This window comes from Lepisma saccharinum, chromosome 12, assembly GCF_977018435.1.
Source record: "Lepisma saccharinum chromosome 12, izLepSacc3.1, whole genome shotgun sequence".
In the NCBI taxonomy this organism is placed as follows: Eukaryota; Metazoa; Arthropoda; class Insecta; order Zygentoma; family Lepismatidae; genus Lepisma; species Lepisma saccharinum.
The window spans coordinates 17583461-17607753 of record NC_139240.1 but is presented as its reverse complement, the minus strand read 5'-3'; the positions used below and the strand labels follow the sequence as shown (position 1 = coordinate 17607753).

At 40.3% G+C, this 24293-nt stretch overlaps 1 protein-coding gene across 3 annotated transcripts in view; it reads left to right on the top strand.

Moving 5' to 3' along the window:
• Positions 1–24293, top strand: part of LOC145996390 (carcinine transporter-like) — a 69568-nt gene that overhangs the window by 9183 nt on the left and 36092 nt on the right. Inside the window, exon 1 of one of the 3 annotated variants that reach the window (XM_083132823.1) lies at positions 19687–19802. The exons of the other annotated variants lie outside the window; for them this stretch is intronic. The gene's annotated coding sequence lies outside the window, so the exon portion shown is untranslated. Of the gene's footprint in view, positions 1–19686; positions 19803–24293 lie in introns of those variants that run through there. 3 annotated transcript variants of the gene reach the window in all.

Here is a 24293-nt window from a genome sequence, read left to right as displayed (position 1 = left end):
ACGTTAGAGTTATGTGTAACGATAAGGGGCTGGACCCCGTATAATGTGACGGGTGCAAAATAGCCTTAGTGTTGACGCACCCAAAATTTTAAATTCAAATTCAAATTCATGTTTCATACGTGAAAAGAAAATATTTTACATGAAAATTTTACATGCCATATGAACATTCGGAAAGCATTTTTCATGCACTTCCTTTCTTTCAAAAACAGTTTGTGTGCTTGTTTTCCATTATTAGCTAATGTGAAATTAAGGTGTTGAAAAAAAATGTTTCAAATTCTTTGTTTCAACACAAATGCGTTAGAACCGACTTCTACCCACCCCCTTTTTGCATGATTTATGAGAATAATAATGCCTTTGATGTTACTTTATTACTATTATTGTTATTGTTGGCATGTTTATCCAGGTACTTGCCCCTCCAAAAGAAAATTCGTGGTCGCGCCTCTGCAGGCCCGTAGTCAGAATTGGTTGGCGGGGGGGGGGGTCTCATGGGTTATCAGGGAGGGCTTCATAAACCAAGTCCATTTTCAAAGGTTTAATAGTATTATATGAAAGTAAATTATATATGTGTGTAGTCTAATCATTAAGTTAATATAGGACACAGAAAATCTAGAAATATTGTTCAAATACTTACAATATATTTTCAATATCTTCCCATTCATAGCTGAAGCCGAGAGAAAATATTCTAATTACTACCTGCTACTTTTACTTCGGCTCGTAAATCAAATGAAATCATTTTACGCCTATCTGTTCTTTGTATTCTGTGAATTTAACCTTTATCAAGTTTTGAGTAAAATAATTTCTACAGTCTACATTTTCACTCGTCGCTGCAAACAAATTTTACAAAGTAGTTTACCAAATTTCAGAAAGGGGGGGGGGAGGAGGATAACGGCAATGCCCCTGGACCCTGTCTGGCTACGGGTCTGGTGTTCGCAGTAGAACAGTGTGTTGCTATACTCGCGACCTCGGCGTCGAACGTGACATGTTCCAGCAGTGCCCTGGATTATTGGTTGTTTACGACATATTCTTATGGAGCCTATACCACGGAAAACCTATTTCAATGTGTAGGGGGGGGGGGGCAAAACTAGCAACATTCTGAAATCTCATTTCATTGGCGATGTGGCTTTCAGTTCCCTTCCTAAGTAGTGGAAATCTATTGCAGTTGGCAACACTTGCAGACAGGTGTGCGACCGGTGGAGTTCCTACTCGAAGCAACTACGTCATGCAGAAGGAGGGGTCTGCAGTTGATGGAAAGAACGAACTGAGACCTACTAGGTATCGTAAGATTGCGGGTACCCGCCGGGTCTACAATGCCTGCCAGGAACGATCTGTGCAGGTGGGCATACAAGCTGCTCAAGCGAGGGTGTTGCGCAGGTTGCATGGCATTTCAGGAGCGATGTCTCGCGAACGGGTCTGCTCCAGGTCTTGTGCAGGCCTCTGAACGTAGTACAATTTGAACTTCGTTGGCACCTAGCACCCTGTGTATGGGATAATGGTAAAATATAGCATCATCTATAGACATGCGCCTGGGAGACAGATAAATTGAATTCAGAGGAATATATTTTGCAAAAATAAATTTTAAAAAAATCGCAGATCTTATTTGTTTCAAAAAAGAGGTAGTAGCATGCCGATCCAGCCAGATCTGGTCCACCGTCTTCTTTTAATATTTTCTTTATTTTTCCTTACTTAGTTCACGAGGAACATTTTATTGAAGGAAATTGCTAGAAAGTTGGGGTCACAGATAAAACAAGCCACCGCCTTTTGTAGTCGTCGAATTTTCTCAAACATTTTCAAGCGTTATTAAACCAATTATATTGGTTAAAACATTGTAATTAATTTAATGGGGGAAGTTACCAATTTTGTTTAACTAATCAACAACGCATGTTCACATCACAACTGCCCCCCAAAATAGATGCATAATATGAACTTAATACCTAAGTCATCCGAGCACAATTTAGTTGCATTTAGAAAAATTTAAGAGATTAATCAGCATACGATTCCTGATTGGGAGGTTGGCAACGCTGAACACACGGTACAAACTGGGCTTCACATCTGTTTCTTGTCCAGGGCTTCCCCGATGGCGCAGAAGTAGCGTCATCGCCTTGTAATCAAGGGGTACCGGGTTCGATACCCGTTGGAGGCACATAGTGGTTCGGATCCCACTTTAAACTGAAGGTCCAGTCCCGATTAAAACATCTGTGGACTTAAAACACCAACTCAAACCAAAACTGTTTCTTGTCCAGCGCAGGGTGTCTAACGAGGGGAAAGGGAAGGTGAGGGTAGAAAGGCAAAGATAACTTTTCCGAGGTCAGAAAAAATGTTTCCATCACAGTGTTCTGCGTTTTCGTTAATTTCTCGATTTACTCCTGTTGCGTTGTTGTTTTATTATTATATTTTATCTTGTTTTTCCTTTTCGTTCATTTTTTTTATTGTTGTTTGATTTGTTTTCTTACTTCGCTTTTTGTACCACTTTTGGCTAATTTGCGAAGATGTGGAAGAGTGTTGATATGATGAAATTGACGAATGGACACAGAAACATCCATGCCCAGGCCGAGATTCGAACCCAGGACCCCTGGTGTCGTAGCGCAATGTGCTAACCACTCCGCCCGGGAGTGACTTTCATTGTTGTGAGCGTGAAGTGAGCAAGGGGAATAATGACTTGTATTATTGAAAGCATGAAAGCCTATTACCGGGCATAGGAAGAAAGAAGGGGCATCGGAACAATGAGGACTGCCACTCGAATGATTGATTTGGTATTTCAAGTCCACTTTATGCACAGTAAGGCTAATCGGGAATGGACCTACAGTTTAAAGTGGGATCCGAACCACTATGTGCCTCTACCGCGTATCGAACCCAGGACCCCTTGAATACAAGGCGACGACGTTACCACTGCGCCATCAGGGAGGCACCACTCGAATGACATCTAAAGCATCAAATTACAATATAATCAAGAAATACGATTTACGAGTTAGCACACATCAAGAGTTACTATTCACGTTCGTTGATAGATGCAAGAATATGTTGTTACATTTTCAAAAATAACTTTAAAGGTTGTATTTTTTATATTTTAAAAAAGTCGCACCCATAACAACACGAACTCACACGCCTGTGCCTACCCTTCCAGCGACACCACGCTTCGCTACTGCTCATGAGGCAGTTATCACGAAATTCCAATGAATAGTGGTCGAGCCTTGTCAATTCTTCATTTGTTTCTTTGCAATTGAGGTGGAAAGGGGAAGAACAACCACACATTTCTCGGGCCAGTTTGACGGGGGGTCAAGAAAAGTTTACTTTCTCTTGGTAGACAAAGGTTAGCATTAAAAAGCCATAGTGCGGGGCCAAAAATGAAGAGCAACTGTCTCCTCAATCTGCCACTGTTTAAGCTGCTGTTTGTTTTTCTTTCAGAACATGATATCGGGACATTTTTTATCACTCGACTCCTCTGTTGCAATGTAGTACGAACGTTGTGTTTTTGCCGAAAATATCTCAGTATATGTATGTGTTCGTTTCACGAAGCTGTTATGCAATGGACAATCCATTCGAATGTTTTGATTTGATTTATTTTATTTTACTTCGCGTTTTGTGCCTCTTGGTTGATTTGCGAAGATGGGGATGAGTGATGAAATTGATGAATGGACATTCACAAACAACCATGCCCGAGCGGGATTCGAACCCGGGACCCTTGGCGTCGCAGCGCGATGTGCTAACCATTCAGCCACAGGGGCCCATTCGAATGTGTCTTCCAGGTTTGGATATGATCCTTTATGGTGTTGTCGCCTGCCTTCGAAACGTAACCTTGACAAAAATCCTAATTTTCCATCCTTGTGACTTGGATCTTCAAGATTTAGGAAGAATTCAGTCTGAAGGCACACACACGTCGTTTGCAATGAGTGACCCAATCAACAGAAACTTTTCATACCGTAGCGGCACGACAGGCTGCACAAGCCTGTGTTCGATTTGTGAAATCCTCAAGCGACACGTATAGCTTGTATAGCTTCGGTGTGAAACGTGGTGGGTCAATCTCATTGTCACCTTCAAACGACAGATCGTGTTGACCACGGAAGAAAAATATCTTGTCAACCTGTGGGAATGTCCCTTAGTTTTATTCTCCCTTTTCTGTGCTTGTTAATTAAACTGGCAACATCTTACGGTTGGGCATACACAAGAGATGTGTGTGCTATGCAGAAATTTTAGCGGAAAATGCAGACTCCACCATTCATACCGTGCCACTGCTCTACAGCGCCAGCAAAAGATCAAGCGAAGCCAAGGGTGACTAAGTAGTTCACTTGGTAGAACAAAGAATGGCACGGTATATGCCAGAGACCCTGGTTTTGGAGTCATGGTCCAGCTTGCTTTTTCCGCTAAAATTTCTACAGATGCAACATCTTCTTGCTTTCTCTTCTCGACATTCATAAAATTTTCGGCCTTCATGGCTGCCCCTTTGTGGTAGTTAGTGTTTGAGTGTTTTTCCAAAACAGTTGACTTAAAAGTCCTTTTTTAACCCACGAAACTCTCGGACTGCATACAGGAAACTTGGTCCGGCCACTAATAAATCGTCACTCAGAACTTAGATTTTCAGTCGATCTGTGCAGCTTATTTCCTTTTTTTTTTTTTTTTTTTTTTTTAATGATGCTCCAATGCCCGTTGCTGCTGAAATATTTACTTTAGAGACCTTCGATCTCTTCGGCTCATGACCCGAAAGTAGCACTACACTGTCGGCAATGTCTTCAGCTTTGGACCCGAACCTGTAATAGTGGTCGACTTCAGCACTTTCCATCAAAATGGGTCACTAGTTCTCCCCCCCCCCCAATCTCACATCTTATAAAACTGTCAATGGACACTAACGGATCACTAATCGACTGTCACACTTACTCGTGAAGTCTTATTGAATGATTCTGTTGTACAGACCAACCGTGAAATTGAATCCGCGTATTTATATCCATATTATATTCTGGAATGTTCCGCACATAAAATGTTTTGTAGTTCGACTCCACCTCCTATTCAAGAACGTTCCCTCTCGAGCTTTTCAGAGAATTAGTAATCCAAAGAATCGCCCGACTCATGGCGCTGCCTTCAACAGTGCTTTGTTGTGCAACTTCCAAATGCTGACAAATCTTTAAATAATGCTCAAGTTCGTTGCGACAACACCGAAAGAGCAAGAAAAGTTTACATACAATATTAATATAACAGGGTTATCCCTCAGGTTCTACAACATTCTCCGCTTTTCCTCGATAATTATATCTCTCTTTAAATTATAATCACTAGAGCCCGGAATTTGGCAAAACGCCTCTTTTTATCTACTGCATATATTGATAACATTTTTCCGGATATACGTTTCTTATGTTGTTTCGAATGTTTTGGAAGCCTTTTCATTTTGCCTATTTTGCCTATTTTGGACCCCACTGCCTATTTTTAATTATAATGCCTTTTTTTGCCTTTTTCAATGAAATTTGACATTTTTTTTAAAAAAAAATGTGTATATAAATTATTTTTCTCCAAAAAAACGTTGTTGGCATTTATTTTTCTTCCGTTTATTATGTGAATAATTTTCGCCTTATTTAAGTAATATTGAACTCATACATCTTTCAACATTGCTGAAGGAGAAAAGTGTGAGAAAATAGTATTTCATGCTGAGTCAGGATATTGCCTTTCGGTTAACATTTCTTGTGCATGATTGACTGCTGAAGTGGACAGGTTGATTTCGAACACAAAGAAAATATTTCTGAAATCTCCCTTTCGAACGCGAAAATTTCAGGAAGTTGCGATTGAGCTTAGTTTACCTCAGCAACCAGTCTTGGCGAGATAGGGAACCTGGATATCAGCAGCTATATATTATGCTAACAACCTTCAAAAAATCAGTGAGGTGATCGATGCTCTTCCAGAAAATGAAGCGGCTTCAATTCGTGAAGTGAAAAAACTCCTGTGCTATTCAAGTTTACTTTCACATTATGGTGCATTGCCAGAGACAATTACAATTATAGCATCCATGAAAATCTTCGAGGAATCTATGCAGCAGATGATGGAAGTGCCAGGAGAAAAGGGGTCAGCTGTTGCGGAAAAGTGCAAACGGGTAGTGAGTGCAAATGAGGACTTGAAACAATTGAAAACAATATGTGATATTCTAAAAGGTGAAAATGCTGTTACCAAAATGAGTCCAGCTACATTAGCTTGTTATATGTATGCTCCAATAACTTCTGTCGAAGTAGAAAGATCATTTTCTATTATGATAAACATTCTCTCTGACAGACGACTATCAATGAATGTTGAGAACTTAAAAAGCACCTTGTAGTTATGTGCAATGAAGACGGAGAAAATTGAAATGCTCTTCCCAATTTAGATTTTAACATTTTGCCAGAAATTATAGATAAAAGTAAGCGACTTCTAAATGTGCCTTTTTTCGGTTTATTTTGCCTTTTTTCATTTTTAGTGCCTATTTACCACATTATAAATGCCTTTTTGCCTGCCTATTTTAACGAAAATAAATGCCTGAACTTCCGGGCTCTATCACAATATTTTATTTCACACACACACAAGCCAAAAACCTCATTTTATCTCGTGTAAATCGAAAAATTTCGGAGGGGGCTCGAGCCCCCTGAGCCCCCCCCTCTGGATACGTGCCTGGCAAGTGGTTAGGTAACTCGTAACTGGAACTTGGAGGTCAATTGTTAATAGATAATTTCGAACTTACTAGAAAGGTCAAACTAGGGTGGCCCAAACCTAGGTTTTACAGAAGAGCGGCATACACCTATTCACTTCTTCCTAGACTTGGAGTTATCACCCGAGATTGCCAATTTAGGTTTTTACAGAAGAGCGGCTTGCACCTATTCACTTCTTCCTAAATTGGAACTTTCATCCCATTCGGCTAACCTAGGTTTTACAGAAGAGCGGCATACACCTATTCACTTCTTCCTAGATTAGACCGTTCCTATTTGGCCAGTCTAGGTCTTTAAAGAAGAGCGGCTTGCACCTATTCACTTCTACCTAGACTGACACCAGAACAGACCTCCTTACGGACCAAACTCCTTCGTATTTATACCCAAAGTTCCAGCCTCGAACACTTGTCTTTAGGTAATTTCTTATTACAATATTCCAAGTTACAACAGAAAGATATTTGAAAAATACATAGTTTGGCAATTAATAATTTACAAAGAAAGTTTACATATTCATTTGAGTTAACAATTATTTCTTTAACGTTGATAAAATCTTACATTTTGGACTCAACTCAACTAAGCTTTATTGGACTTACAGCTTACAGGTGGCTGTTTATGCCCAGCATACATTATAAGTACATAAGATACATTTTTAATATAAATTTTACACACAAAATTCATAAACGCTCTTAAACACAATTTTATATAACTACATTAACTCATTCAGTAACAAAAATATATTATAATTTTATATCAGCTTTTCTCAAAAAAGCAAGTATAACATATCCAATTCTAATATCTGGAGCATACAACATTGAAGTCATATTAATAGGGAAAGGAACATTAATTTTTGACAATGTTTTGTATAAAGTCTTTCTTCTCTCTGAGTGAATTGGACATTCCAAAATAATATGATGAGCATCACCCCTTAAATCACCACAGTCACAATTCGGAGATTTTAAAATGTGTATTTTAAATAAATGATGATATGTTCTCGCGTGACCGCGAGATCCTGTCAGCACTTGGTGTTGACAGTGATCTTCCTGGCGTCTCTCCACTCATTCCGCCTCTCCCTACCTGGGAGTTTCCTGCACCTTCCATCGATTTTTCTCTAACTGCTCTTCCAAAAGCAGAAACACCAATGGTTGTATACCAGCAACGGTTTTTAGAACTTCGTGCGAAGCGCCCCAATTTTAATGTGTTTTACACGGATGGGTCCAAGACAGTGGAATCAGTTGGTTGCGCCTTCGTCCTAGACTCTCAAAGTTCCAGTTACTCGCTTCATCCTGCGTGTTCCATCTTTACGGCAGAGTTATACGCCATTCTAAAGGCACTGGACTTTGCAGACGTCAATGGTCTGAAGAAAGTCCTTGTGTGCTGTGATTCGACCAGCGTGTTGCAGACCCTGGATTCGCCGTATTCCCGGCATCCGGTAGCGCAACGCATATTCAGACGGCTTGTGTCCTTATCAGCCAGTGCGGATGTACACTTCTGTTGGGTCCCTAGCCACGTGGGCATCCAGGGGAACGAAGCAGCTGATGCTGCCGCCAAGTCTGCTGATGCAGATGGCGATGTTCTCGTCCACCTTTTGCCTGCTAGCGACCTGCAGAACGTGTTCCGTTGTCGCCTTCTTGACACTTGGCAGGCCGAGTGGGATACGGAAACGGGGAACAAGCTTCACGCTATTAAGCCCACCATAGATGCTTGGCGTTCCTCATCCCGTCCCTCTCGGCGAGAAGAAGTTATTCTTACCCGCATGCGTATAGGACACAACCGTCTAACGCATGGTCACCTGCTCCAAGGGCTGGACCCTCCGTTGTGTCGTGCTTGTAATGTTATTTTAAGCATCCGACACATTCTCGTTGAATGTGTCGATCTTGCTTACCTCCGGCAGACTTTTAACCTTTCCGGCTGTTTGTCATCCCTCTTGGGTGATGACAGCAGTATTTTATCCCATGTTTTTAGGTTTTTGCGAAGAGCTGGACTCTTCCACCGTCTGTAAGGAGGTTTTTAGTTTGTTTTTTCTGACTTTTTAATGTGTCGTGTTTGTCTCGTGCAGGTCTCTTTACAACCTTGCACTTTTAGTTTTTTCCAAGGGGCTATCTACACCCCTTTTTTAAATTTTAAGTCAGAATTTTAGATAAGGGGACATTTCCCCGTATACATAGAAGGGTGCGAAATGGCCTTAAGTGCCGACGCACCCACAAATTTTAATTCAATCAATCAATCAATATTAATGGCAAGTATTTTCTTTGCTGGTAACACATTGTTGTTTTAAATTAAGGGGTGTCCCCGAAATCTTGTAAGTCTTGAATTAGTTTTAAAATTTGTGCAGAAATTTCATTACATTTTAAGATTATTTTCCTAATATATAATAAATCATCACTCACTGAAATTGTTGTGGTAAGTTCAGCTATTAGATGTAGCAGATTTACTAGCGATTCTTTCTGAGAAGGACTCTCCGCTGTTGTCCGGCGTCCAATCGAATCTGATTTTCTATCCTGTTCCTTAGAGGAGCACGTTGTGCTAACAGGTTCACTTGTATTAGCCACTGCTGATGATGTTGACGCAATTTGTGGATCCTTGTGTTTATTTTTGTCCTTTATCAAAAAGTAAAGTAAAAAAAAGTAAAAGTAAAGTGTTCCCCTGTGCATAGCACCACGCCATGAAGGCGTATAGGGGGTGTGGGGGTAACGCCCCACACTTTCTTGATCCGGTCGTGAGTGGGGGTGATGTGATCAGCATCACGCCCCTTTATCAAAACAGGTTTAATTGTTTTCCTCAATTGTGAAGCAGAATGCAGTCTAAAATTTTCCCCGTGTTGTTTTTTAAAACTTTCCTAAAAACATGGGATAAAATACTGCTGTCATCACCCAAGAGGGATGACAAACAGCCGGAAAGGTTAAAAGTCTGCCGGAGGTAAGCAAGATCGACACATTCAACGAGAATGTGTCGGATGCTTAAAATAACATTACAAGCACGACACAACGGAGGGTCCAGCCCTTGGAGCAGGTGACCATGCGTTAGACGGCTGTGTCCTATACGCATGTAAGTGAGGTTGACAATTGGGTGTCCTTCGTGAAATGATCACTCCTTACACCCCTTAAAAGTATGAAGACACCAGAATGAAAGTTGAATGACATACTGCTCCCATATGCGTAGTTATGTAGGGGATAGGAGGCGGTCAGATTCTGGTGGCACTTTCTTCCAACAGAGGTTACTCAGATATGTGTCATTTCTTCTATTTTCCCAATCTGTAACAGAATTTAATCTGATCGTAGTAGGACTTTCTGATGTGCAAGGGCTTTCCTTATTTATTGATTCCTTTCTTATCTCTAGCAATTTAGGAATGTCTTTAGCAGAGGTCGCATATGTTCGCTGTTCATTTCGTGGATCAATTCCAAAAAGTACTTGTTTCCTTGCATCTTGATAGGAGATGTTGTTATAAGCAATCAGCCTTTGTATTTCTCTCTCTTGCTCCCATCTGACACATGACTTATCGGTAGATAAGTGGTTTCCTTTGCAATTAATACATTTAGGACTGGCATTGCAGATTCCATGTTCCGCTTGACCGCATCTATAACACACGGGAGAGGATTTACACTGTGTTTGTGTGTGTGAGAAACGGAAACATTTCTTGCATAAAATCACAGATCTTACTTTTGGCTTCACTTCAAATATTTGTCTCCACAACTTCACTTCTTTTGGTAACTGTTGAGATTGAAATGTTACACTAATCAGTTTAGTAGGTTCTTGCCTTACTTCCCCCTCTTCATTGAAAAAAGTTTTCTTCATCCTTATTATTGGAACTTCAGCTCTAATGTCTTCGATTATCTCGTCTACTGGGATGTCGGTAGGTACACCATATATTAATCCTTCTCTCACTAAAAGACCTTTAGGAATTCTGGCTTCTAAATGGTATTTTTCCTTGATGAATTCATTTTTAGCAAATTTATTTGCATCATATGCTGTGCGAAATGTCAATTTTGCCTGCTTCAAACCACTTTGTTTAACGAATTCAACATCAACCTTCTCCTTACACAAATTATAAGCTAATTTTACCGTATTCAAGCTCTGTGATCCAGGTAATGTACTGTCCACCAACACGATATATGGGCCTTGATGTCCCTCATAATATAAAGACATATCATATGCCTCATTTCTATATTTAGCAACACCAACCTTTGTACTTGCACTTACTTTAGGATTTTTTGGGTTTTTCTCCACTTCAGGTTCCGTGCATTCTTCATTAGATCGACCTCTTTTGAAAGAAGTCTTATCACTTACTTCCATTTCCGCTAACTGTTCAGGTACAATCACATTCATTGCTTGCATTAAATTTTCCTCATTAATCTTCACATCCTGAGCCATCTTGGGAAATCACAAGCGTTTTTATTTCGCTTTTCTCTTTCACATATCAAATGTAAAATGTATAGAGAGATTTAATCTTGTACCTCTAGAACTATTATTCTCAAATCAAACTTCAATTAATTAGATCTCAAACTAGAAAAACAAACAATTCAACACGCTATTCACACAGAATCCAAACGATACCACCATGAAAATTCACCATGAGACCCATGTCATCCATTTTTTCTCCTTACATTTTGGAAATATACAAATTTTAATGTTCCGCCATTATTTAATTACAATTAGGTTAGTTCATCAAACATGGATAATCTTTGATTGACAAATCTATATTTACATCATAATAAATGCCCGTTGTCTTAAGGGAGCTGTCTTCATTAGATAGTTACAGAAAGGTGAATACATTAGTTCAACAACGCCTTGATTGGCGCGTTCATATTTGCGTCACAACATGTAGTATCACGGACATTAACAATGACTTGAGGTAACACTATATCAATTTTTCTTTTTAACACGGCATTGCAAAGTTACAAAATAAGTAAGGTCGTAACATCCATTAAAACTTATTCTTTTCAAGTCTCTACAATGAATTGTTATTGTTATTTTGTAAGTTCACTTTATGCACATATAAGCTAATCGGTAATGAACCTACAGTTTTAAATGGGATCCGAACCACTGTGCAATGTGCCTCCACCGGGTTTCGAACCAGAGACCCCTTGATTACAAGATCATGTCTCCACATATCTCATTTTCATGTTCAGAAAAATTCAATTGTAGGAAGGCATTGTTGAAAGACTCGATTTATGCTAACACTGAATACCAAGCCATGCAACAACATTGTTTACTTTGCGCTCCAAGTAGAATGCCAAGAGATATAACGGTGATATATTTTGTTTGAAATCTTGTCCGTACATGGATTGAGTGATTAAGGTGGTGTCTTAAGTCCACTTTACGCACAGTAAATCGGGACTGGACCTACAGTTTAAAATAAGATCCGACCCACTATGTGCCCCACCAGCAATCGAACCCGGGACCCCTTGATTACAAAGCGACGACGATACCACTGCGCCATCGAGGAGGCCCTCGATGGTACATATGGTTCATAAAATACGCATGGACTTCAACTTATATACAACTGCATCTACCTTCTGTTGTATACTGTCTGTATCAAAATATAATTTGAACTTCCTTCCTTCTTTCTAAGAAAGTTCCATGATGAATTTTCTAGTTTTTTTGTGCAGTTTCTTCCTTCTTAATTATTTTTGTGCATATGCCGCATGCACTTGGGGGAATAATGCCAGACTCTGTGAAGGCCTAACCCTCCTATCCCCTACATAACTACGCATATGGGAGCAGTATGTCATTCAACTTTCATTCTGGTGTCTTCATACTTTTAAGGGGTGTAAGGAGTGATCATTTCACGAAGGACACCCAATTGTCAACCTCACTTACATGTAGTACACCCTGGACTGCATGTTGCAGACAAACGAGGCTCTGGCGACTGGCCTTATTGCCAGTATAATCTTCGTAGAACTGTGTGTGTATTGTCCTGTGTTTTGTCCTTATGTGTGCTGAGTATCCCTTACAGCCTCAGCTTTTAACCAAAGTCAGAATGTTTTTATATTTTAGTTAACGACATTACAGTTATTTCAGTTATGGTACAATTGTGTTCTTATATACATATGTTTTTGATAAGTTAAGGGGCTGGACCCCGTATAACGTGACAGGTGCAAAATAGCCTTTAAGTGCTGACGCACCCAATAATTTAAATTCAAATTCAACTTTTATTCCGGGTGTCTCCATACTTTTGGATCATCCTGTGAAATGAACCCAATGAGTGAATACTAGAAAGACGGTCCCACAAACAAATAGTGACGTTAATTTCGCTGTGACCTTGCCATAGTCCACCACAGGTATCTACAAATGATCACGCTCGTTTTGATTACATCACCAACAGTAATTTAAATCCAATTAAAGAGCTAGGGTATGGCTGAGTTGACGCCACCTAGTCATGTCAGCCAATTATGACCCATTGCTAGTAACTTTTTGTCTTCTTGTATCTTCTTGCAGCCTAAGGGAGAAGTAAGAAAATTGATCTGTCCATCTAGCTTACGTAAGCAACGGCAGACGTCTCTAATAAGCAGGTTCCCAGAGGAACGATCTTCTGTTGTTTCGTAACTGAGCAGTTGAACATCTGGTATATTGCACACAACGTTCTTTCACCTTATCGTTACGTCACGAATATATGGTACCCCTTGTTTGCACGTCTTTGTCGCAAAGCATCTTGGAAAACGTGACAACAATTACTCAGCATATTCAGCGTAATCTCTGGGATTGTTTATTATTTTTTTATTTTTACAAAACTACACAGTGGGACCAAATCCACGATCACAGGCCCGTAGCAAGGGGTAGGCTACGGGGCTGAAGACAGTGTTGCCACAATCTGAGGGCATAATTTCCCAGAGTATGAGACGTAGAAATTTACGCTTGACAAGGGTAAGGGGAGAAGGAAAACATACAAAGTGTTACTCGACTCTTGTTCCCATTGAAGATTTTCAAGGGATGAAGTCACCCCTATACGCACGGCCATGAAATTAGGCGGGTGACAGAAGTTCGCGCTGTTGCCACGTCGGAGCACAACCCCGGGTGTTGGTAGATTTAAGAGAATGAAAGATTTCGTTCTAGAGTTGGTCTTTGTATAATCCATGTGATACAAACTGACAGTATTTGCTCGAAAGGTCATGCATGACACGAAAGTACCTTTGTGTAACTAGGGGCGTCCATTTTAGAAAACATTCTGAAGACATCAAAATGTCAACCTCTCTTTCACGTTAAGAGGCTCTAGACTCACAGCCATTATAATTCTCTGTGTAGCTCGTGCTGTGTCGTTCCTTTGTGTTTGTGATTGTCCAAGGGCGCCACCATGGAGGGGGGGTGGCAGGGGAGAGAAGGCACATGTCCCCCCTGAAATTTCTGGAAACTGTTAATGTAATTCGAATGGTGACATTATAGAGATATTGTATAGCAAAAATATTGTTTTCTGTGACTTACAGGCCGTATTATTATTATTGAAGTAAGGTTACATTTAAGCTTTCAGTCTAATATCTTACTATAAAAAACAGTTTTTTGTCCTACATGAATTAATATGTTACGTTTACAGTTATGCAATATGTATAGATATACAGAATATGAAAATTATAAATGTATGTACTTTCTAATATATATAAATATATATATATATATATTTATATACATATATATATATATTTATATTTATATATATAAGTAGTAGTAGTAGTAGTAATAATAATAATAATAGCAATAATATTAGCAGTCATAATAATAAAAGTTTCTATGACTCTGCCCCCTGAGAGGAAATCCTGCGGGGGTGTAAGGGGTGATCTTCCACGTAGGCGCCCAAAAGTCAACCTCACTTCCACGTAGTGCACTCTGGACTAAAGACTAACGAGGCTCTGGCGACTGGCACTATGGCCAGTATAATTTTGTGTGTGTTGTCCTGTTTGTTGTCCTTGTGTGTGCTGAGTGCCCGTTTACGGCCTCAGCTTTTAACAGAAGTCAGAACATTTTAACATTTTTAGTTATGCAACGCTAGAGTTGTTATTTGTAATGATAAGGGGCTGGCCCCCGTATAATGTGACGGGAGCAAAATAGCCTAAGTGCTGACGCTCCCAAAATTTTAAAATCAAAATAAAAAATCAAATCAAAAGGAAATCCTGCGGGCGCCCTTCATCCTTTTCATCTTATCACCATTCATCTTCATCTTCGAGAGTCACCAAAAGTGGCAGAAAGGCGAAGAAAAATAAAACAAATCAATCAACCTTCAATTCTTTCTTTCTCCCCGCGTCCTCAGTTTCACTATGTACTTTTCACTTTCCTTTTTCTCCCTTTCTTCATTCTTTCCTGTCTTTATTCCTGTTTTGTTCTTGGCTTTCGTATCTTACATTCTTTCTTTTCTTTCTCAGTCTTTTGTCTTTGCTTCCAGCTTTCCTTTTTTTTGTTTCACCTTCTTTAACGTCTCTCTCCTCTTGTTCCTTTCCACTCTTTCTCTATTTTTCTCTCACCATTTATTGTATGTGTCTGTGATTCTTACTCTACAATAAGTAAATCTGAAAATGTCTAATACATGCTGTTCTTGCCGGCTAAGCCAATTTCTCGGTGGGCGACAACCCACCGTCGGCATCGCAGATATTTGCAACTTGAGAAGCAGATAAGATTGTGGCAAGACTCCCACTAGCAAAGGTTTTTCCCCAGCGCTGTAGTTCCAATTTTTTTGCAGGGTATACAGGCCAGTCAAGAAGGGGGTCCAACAAGCGGGAAAAAAATCAGACAAAGCTGGAACAAAAAAAGGTTCTTAACAACATATTAATTTTGCACCCCTGTACCACCCCGGATTTGGCCGCCATCTTTGAAAAATGGCGCCCAAAATCAGTGTTTTGCAAATATCTCCCTTGGAAACCATTTTACAGAAAAAGAGATTATGATAAAAAAATAATCTACATAAACTTCTCTACAAAAAGATTCTGTGCATTTTTCTTCTAGGATGCGCCGTTTGGGTGCTAGATGAGCGAGAAATGTTACGTTGTGGAAGTACGGAACTCACGGAAATATCTTTTACATGATGTTCTGTAGTATTTCTCTTCTATAAAACTGGACTCATTACATTTGTTCCTTCTTATAGAATGCCATTTGTGGGTTCAATTGCTTTTTCATTGCATGCAGTACTTGTACGGAATAGTTTAGCGTCACCAGTGTGCAGAAGATAATATGTTTGGTTTGAAAGAGAAGATAACTCAAAGGAACATGTTGACTTGCTCCAAAAAGGTTATTTCACAGTAAAACGCCCTTGTAATGAAAGGGTCCTGGGTTCTATACCCGATGGAGTCACATTGCACAGTGGTTTGGAGCCCACTTTTAACTGAAGGTCCAGTCCCGATTACCTATCTGTAGACTTGAAACAACAGTTCAAACCACAATAACACGATCAGAAACGTTTTGGTCTGAGATCTGGTCAGATATGACGACTGAGCCGTGATGAGCTCCATGAAGAGATGTGGGGGATGGCAGAGGAGTGACCTACTCAATGGTAACTAAGTAGTCTTTTGGCATGTCTACTAGTTCACAGCTAGGCAATTGGGAAACCTGATGGGAAACCTGTTGGTAAGAGACCTGTAGGAAGGCGAAGACAATGATGGAGGGTTAACGTTGAGATAGAACTAAAGGGAACTGGTAAGGACTGAGAATATTGGATTGCCCAGGATAGGGACAGCCTTATATTGCTGCAGCCATAAACCTTCTGGTTTAAGAATTGAATGATTGATTTGGTGTTTCAAGTCCACTTTGTGCACAGTAAGGCTAATCGGGACTGGACCTACAATTCAAAGTGGGACCCGAACCACTTGTGAATCCACCGGGTATCGAACCCGGGATCCCTTTCGGGTTTAAGAAGGCTAGAGAGTTAGTTAGTTACTAGTTCACATATAAAATAGATGAGCTGCATGTCGATGCATAAACGTCTCATACATCAAGGGATAGAAAAGACTTTCAGTTCTCTTGTGAGTGATTCTCATCTCACACACCATTCCCTGCTTGTGATGGTATAAAGCCAATAGTTACAAGAGTAATAGGGAATAAGAAAACCAATCCTTCCGATGCTTATGATGTTGGAACGTCTCCAATGTTAAGAAATTGGCAAATGTCAAGTTTGAACGAGATAAGAAGATAATCACTGGGAGCGGTCACTTCTGAAGTGAAAATCAGAGATGTGTTGTATCCAGTTGATCCACAGAGTTTTTATTTAAAACAATATTTTACTAAAAAAATCACAAGACCAATACAGAGAAAGATTTAAGTACAAACTTGCCCCGTGCCCGAGGTAGGGATGTGAAAAACCAATAAGCTTTCTCTTTACGATCCTCTTTGTACCACTCTCTGAAAGTATCCCAACAGACAAAGAAGTTGCACCACCAGAGATTCTTCGCAATATATCGGAGTGTAAGGGGTGACCTTCCACGTAGTACACCCAAATGTCAACATCACTTCCACGTTAGTACACCCTGGACTGAAGACTAACGAGGCTCTGGCGACTGGCCCCATGGCCAGTATAATTTTGTTTGTGTTGTCCTGTGTTTTGTCCTTATTTGTGCTGAGTGTTCTTTGCAGCCTCGGCTTTTAACGAAAGTCAGAACATTTTAATATTTTATGATTTTAATTAAGCAACGTTAGAGTTGTTATGTGTAACGGTAAGGGGCTGGACCCCGTATAGTGTGACGGGTGCAAAATAGCCTTAGTGCTGACGCACCCAAAATTTTGAATTCAAAAATTCTTCGCATTATATCCTGTAAAAGCCTTAAAGGTTGCACAAGGGCCTTCTGTAGGAAAATTGAGCTAAAGGGTTCAATGACCTTTCCGCAATCGTTTTTCCCCCGCCATGCAATCCCGTTCCCTCTCACGCGTTCATTGGTCGAGTCTTCTCGAGTTAATACTTGCGCAGAGACTAGTTTCGTTCGCTCTCCCCAGAGATTCCCAGGACAGAGTATAGAAGAGGAAGGGAGCTTTCAGATGGAAGCGACACGTGTCTCTTGGAAACCAATGTTAAGAAATAAATGCAACTTTTCAAACAGAAGCGACACGGAAAGCAGCACGTGTCGCTCCAACTGGATTGTGGTCTCAATACCGTGCATCTTAGCACTCTGTTAGCACATGCACGGTGAATGTTTTCCTTTAGACTAAAGGGGACCGTGTCATCACTTCGGTTTGAAATCCCTGTGTAGGTTGTGGCCTGTCGCTTTCGCTTCGAACTGAAAGCTCACAACTGTGATGGTCTTGTTCGTATGTATTAAGCTAAGCGTCAGGTCAACCTTGCAGCAGGTTTTAGCATATGTAGATCCAAACGTGCGCGCAAGAATATAGTTCCACTGAGACGGGTTCTATTCCGACACAACTGCATACTTGCAAGAAAACAGTTATTTAATTTGTAATATACAGACAAAATAATACATTGATTAGCAGGTATGGACTTAATTGGTTGCAATCACTGTGCAGACGAACTTAGAACCGCAGATTCGCCAACTCGAATCTGTATTGCGTTGAAGAGACATTGAAACTTTAGAGCGAGTCGAGCGAGACTGAATGCGTTGCAGAGCGCGTGAAATCGCTGATACCAGTGTTGCACATCCCACTATTTTAACCCTATGTTTATTGTAGAGCGGCGAGAATGGCTGAATCTCCTGTTCAGCGCGAGGTTTTACCCGAATGTTATTTTGGGCTTCATCCGAAAGGAAATGTTCTTCAAAGTCAAGCAAGTTGTTTTAAATGCATAATCCTCCTTGCGGCAACAAGATCAAAGTAAAACAGGGCGTGAGGTGATTTGCCGTCAATGTGCACACGAATTGTATCACGGGTGTTGAATGATTTGCGGTTTGAGTTTAGCAAGAGGAAACGATTGTTTGTTGTTTGACGACAAAAGAATCTCCGCGGTATTAAAATATATCGCAGTGAGAAGAAACATGTTTATTATTTGGACGAGACGTCCTTCAACTCGGTGAGTGGGGGAAGGGGGAATAAACCATGGAAGGATACCACCATGCAAAACCACCGCCAGGGCTGAAGAAACCGACGATGAGGGGAAGGGGGAGGCTTATTGTTTCACCCACTGGCGGCAATGAAAGCTTTGTTGAAGGCGCATATTTACTTTTCAGCGCAAAGAAAGGGAAGGGTGATTATCAGCAACAAATAGACAGACCAAGATTTGAATCCTGGTTTAGTGAAGTGATTCATAAATTGAAACCAGAGTAATAGCGACAGACAATGCACCTGATTGTATATATCACCAATAACAAATCATGCTTTTTTGGTGGTACAACTTGAAGTGCGTGTGTCTTACAGTAACGGATGTATTGCGAACGAAGCAACCAAGTTTTTCATAAATCTATTTCTTTCTAAACCAAAAACAATAATTTGTCATTAAATTCAAGAGGGGCCTATCGTTGTTTACTTTATCTTTGTTTATTTTTATTTTTGCGTGCTCGAAATATACACACATGCTCTCATGTTTAGAAGTTGTTTCGCTCTTATATTAATGACACATTTATTAAATAATATATGCGCAGAAAGTACTTTTAAAATGTTATGTTTCAGGAGACAAAGAGAAGCAAAAATACAATCCACTTGACATGCATGCGGGTTTTGATGTGTTGTGCGGTTGGCAATACTGTAGATTTTCTCAGTGTCTCCGATGTAAGCAGCTCGGCGGTTGAGGAAAGACTGGCACGGAAGATTCTGAGCTCAGTTCTCGCGCGGATTGATACATAAAACCTGCTGCAAGGTTAACCTGACGCTTGGCTTAGAAGAATTCGAAATTTGAAGTCATATTAACCTTTGAATAACAAGGCTCGCGTTCTTATTTCGCACGCATGCGCGCAAAAACAGGTTAAAGGTTTCTCACATGTGGTACATATACCTTCTAGCCAGTGTGTAAGTAGACGTGGAGATAGTTGTCTGTGTCCCTACCTAACGTGTCTGCTGGTAGTAGCATATTGTTTGAGGGCGTGTGCACATCGGTGTCTTGTTGATTGTGTTCCAATTGTTACTGTAACCACGACTATGAATTCGCGATTTATTACCGAGGAAGAGATAAGAAATGAACTGATAAGGCAAGGAGACGCAAGCTGTGTTGATGGTGGTGGTTCAGGTGACTCAGGTAGTGAAACAGATGACTGTCTTCTGTCAGGTGAACAGGATGAAGAGGATCTCGATGGCGATGCGGAGGTACCAACTTTTGATGACTCAGATGTCAATTGGGGTGTAAAGGATGACCTTCCACGTAGTACACCCAATTGTCAACCTCACTTCCACGCAGTACACCCTGGACTGCATTTTGCAGACTAACGAGGCTCTGGCGACTGGTCCTATGGCCAGTATAATTCTGTGTGTTGTCCTGTATTTTTTGTCCCTGTGTGTGCTGAGTACCCCTTTACAGCATCAGATTTAAACCTAAGTCAGAATATTTTAATATTTTAGTTACACGACATTATAGTTATGTTAAGGGCTGGAACCCGAATAACGTGACGGGTGAAAAATAGCCTAAGTGCTGGCACACCCAAAATTTTGAAATTCAAATTCAGATGTCAATTGCAGGGCTCGAGTGTAAAACATGGTGACATTTTGGTCATTTTTGAGTTACAAAGTAGAATGTGCCAATCTTCAATTTTCTAGTGAAATTACCATGTTATACAATTTGCATTGGACTCGGTGAAGCCTTCTGAAATTGGTAAATACAACACGAAAATATTTTATCTACAGTATAGCTACAATATATATTTCATTTTGAATGGAAATTTGGAAACCGTGTGTAGTACTATTAAGTAGCAGGAAATGTAGAACTCCAAGCAGAAGCAGTAATCTAGACATCCACTTGGCTAAGCGGAAAGGAAGGGACAGGGAGCTTAGTTGAGTTGTTGTTGATTTGGTGTTTTAAGTCCACTTTATGCACAGTAAGGCTAATCGGGACTGGACCTACAGTTTAAAGTGGGATCCGAACTACTTGTGCCTCTACCGGGTATCGAACCCGGGACCCCTTCCAGGGAGCTTAGGAAAGAATGTGATGGATTTTCTTTGTCCATAACTGGCGATATTATTGACGTATTTTCTTTGGATCTTTTGGCATGAGATATACCGGGTGTCCACAATTTATCTTTACAACTTCAAATCTAAATAACTAATTAATGGAACGAGGTATTTCAATTCTGTTTCCTTCATTTATAAGAGAAACTCTCAAAGTTTTTCTGACTACCTCAATGCATCTCTATGTGTGTCCCCTTTGTTGCCTGTGAGATATCAAGGCGATACTCGATTTCCTGTCATGTCCGCTCTAGTACCTCCTCAGTAACAGTTGCGATGGCTGCAGCGATCCTTTGTCGTAGGACTTGAATATTGGGAACTGGCGTTCGGTACACAATATCCTTAACATAACCCCATACAAAGAAATCCAAAGGGGTTATGTCGGGTGATCTTGGTGGCCAAGTAATTGGGCCATTCCTCCCAATCCATCGACCAGGAAAATGTTCATCTAAGGACCTGCGTACCTCCAGAGCCCAGTGAGGTGGTGCACCATCCTGTTGGAAAAACATATCTGGCTGGAGATGCTCCAGTTGTTGGAAAACAAATTGGTCAAGCATATCCAGGTAACAATTGAAGTTAACAGTTTGTTCAGCAAAGAAAAAGAGGCCAATGATTTGATTATGCATAAGACCACACCACACATTAACCACTGGGCTATCGCGCTCAATTTCTCTAACCTCGTGAGGCTTTTCAGACCCCCAAATTCGACGGTTATGCACATTTAATAAGCTTGAAACATGAAATGCAGACTCATCGCTAAACACAACACAATTAAGAAATCCATCTTCTTCCGGCGTAGCATTTGAAGAGCAAACTCTTCGCGTTTGGACGTATCTTGTAGCTTGGTGGCCTGCAGTAGCTGCACTTTGTAAGCATACAGTTGCAAATGCTTAAGCAGCACTTTGTGAACGGTTGAATGTGGAATGTTAAACTGCCTGGCTTCGGAACGGACAGATTTTGTTGGGCTACGTACAAAAGCTTCAAGAACACGTTCAACATCCTCTTCACTTTTGCTTGGTCGTCCAGCTCCCTTTTGATGCAGGACACTACCAGTTTCCATGAACTTTCTGTGCCATTCACGGATTGTTGGTCTTGATGGTGGTTATCTGCCATACTTAGTCCTGAAATTTCGTTGGACCTGTGTATCAGATCTTGTCTCTATGAACCATGAAACATACTGTGCCTTCTTCTGTGGAGTAGTCATTTTGTGGAAATGTGACTTCACCTCTTCACCATTTAATCAATGTACCTGAAAAACAGTAAAAAAAACTTTGAGAGTTTCTCTTTTAAATGAAGGCAAAAGAACTGAGATACCTCGTTCCATTATTTAGTTATTTAGATTTGAAGTTGTAAAGATAAATTGTAGACACCCGGTATAATTTCTAAAGGTATTCAAGCTATATTTGTGAACTTGGAAGTGGTTATGAGTCTAAAAACCAGAAATAGGGTAGATGCCGTCTGTGAAAGCTACTTGTTAAATTTGTCCTATCACACAGCCTTGTTATTCAAAGGTTAAATATACGTTGATTTTCATAATTATAGTCAAATGATAGCGATAACATTCTGATTTATATCATGTATTCATACCAATTCCCTTCTCAGCACTATACAGGGTGATTCAAAAACCGATTAAGGGCCCCTATAAAATATAAAGGAGTTACGCTTAGTACCAAATGGTCAGGATAAAAACAGGTTAGGCCTAAAGAAAACCATATTTGTGTGTTCAAAGCGGACGTCCGCCATATTAGTGACCGCCATATTGAATTCAACTCATTTTTTTTTTTTAAATGGGAAGGGGGTGATGTGATATATCACATCAGGCTAGAATTTCACGAGGAACGGAATGATGAAGGTTGTTTCGACGTATCTTAAATCAGTAAACGTTAAGACTATATCTGACACTTACAAAACCTGCTCAATATGTTGTCCTTGTTCCTGAGTGCACATAGGCGTCTCTCCTACATTTTGCAACGTAGCAGGTGTGATGGCTAGGGAAAGGAACTTTAGGTAAATAAATGTTTTTTGTGCGATAAGATAGAGACCCTCATTTTTGCCAAAATTCTGATCATAGCCTTATATGTCAACACAGCAAATTTTATTTTACATAAAAACACATATTTTCCAGTTTTCCGTATGTAAATACATATTTTGCGAATTTTCATTTTACATACATAAAATCGCTTATTTACTTCATCTACCTCGAAATCCTCGAAGGAAAAATGTTTATTCTCCACACCTCTTTCATATCGAGAGTACTAGGTTTGTTTTGTCTTTGAACACCCTCGCTGGCAGACTTCTGGCACCTCGTCTACGATCCTATTGGGAGAAAATAGCTGTAAGTAGCTGGGGCTGGCTACACGTAACGATAGCAAGGCTTTTTAATGAAGCAATGCAGCTATTGTGGCCGGAAGGCATTAAATTTGACAATGTTCTTCTCTTGACAGATGCTGCAGCTTACATGCAGTGGTCTTGCCGTTAGCTACCCCAAAATTGTGCACGTTACATGTGTGGCTCATGCGTTGCATAGAATATGTGAAAAGATAAGAGCTCTTTATCCCAATGTTGATAAACTGGTTTCAAATGGGAAGAAAGTTTTTATGAAGTCGCCTAAAAGAATAGACATTTTTAAACAAAAATGTCCTGAGGTTCCCCTTCCCCCTACACCTGTAGTTAGAGTCCAGCGCAGATAATTCTGCCGTGCAATGCGCGACAGAACTAAAGAAGCAGTGTTGCTAATGGAGCAGATAGAAAAATCGCTGCGGTGCGCCGATGCACAGCTGTTACGTACAACAATAAAATTAGAGAATTCAGGTCTATCTAACGTTGAGTTTTAAACGTCATGCATTATACAAGGACTAGGATTAATATGTACTAACAAGTGACTATGTATGTATCTACATACATATGGACTAAAAATTCGCAAAATATGAACTAACACATAAGTAAAATTACCAAAAATGCTGCAAAGAAGACTTCTTCATACGATTCCTTATTTGAGTGATTTCAAACAAAATAAAAAAATATATATATTATTTTTCATTGCATTAATGCACTGGTGGCGTTCTAACTTTTCACTCCCAAAACCCGTATACACTGGTATGGAACTGCAACGGCAGATAATAACATGCCAACGTGTTAAACCGCTACAATTGCACCATAACACTCCTCCTGAAGCAGTATTATTATTTCCTCTCTGAGATCGGCGACAGTCGGTTGCCTTTGTTGTACATTTACAAAGGATGCCGGCTTCCACAACAATAACAAGTACATATACTGCCACTAGACGATAAGCTGCGCGGCTTTTTCTTTTGTTATGAACCAGGGCCGGCGCTAGTCATTTTGCCTCCCTGGGAGGTGGCGGCAGATGCCGCTCTATTTCGACCCCCCCGGTCATTACGCAGCAACGGAAAATTGAAAATCAATATATTCCTAACTAAAACATCAAAATATAAAATAAATAATGAGACTTCTTATGCTATTTCAATACTATTCAGCGCAAAAGAATATCTCGCTCGATCACAGTTTTCAATAGGCTTATTTTTTTCTTCTCTTCAAATTTTGCCGCTCTGGGCGATGGGACGGTTCGCCCTCCCCTTCCGCCGGCCCTGCTATGAACTTGGTCACCCATCAAAGCATGGC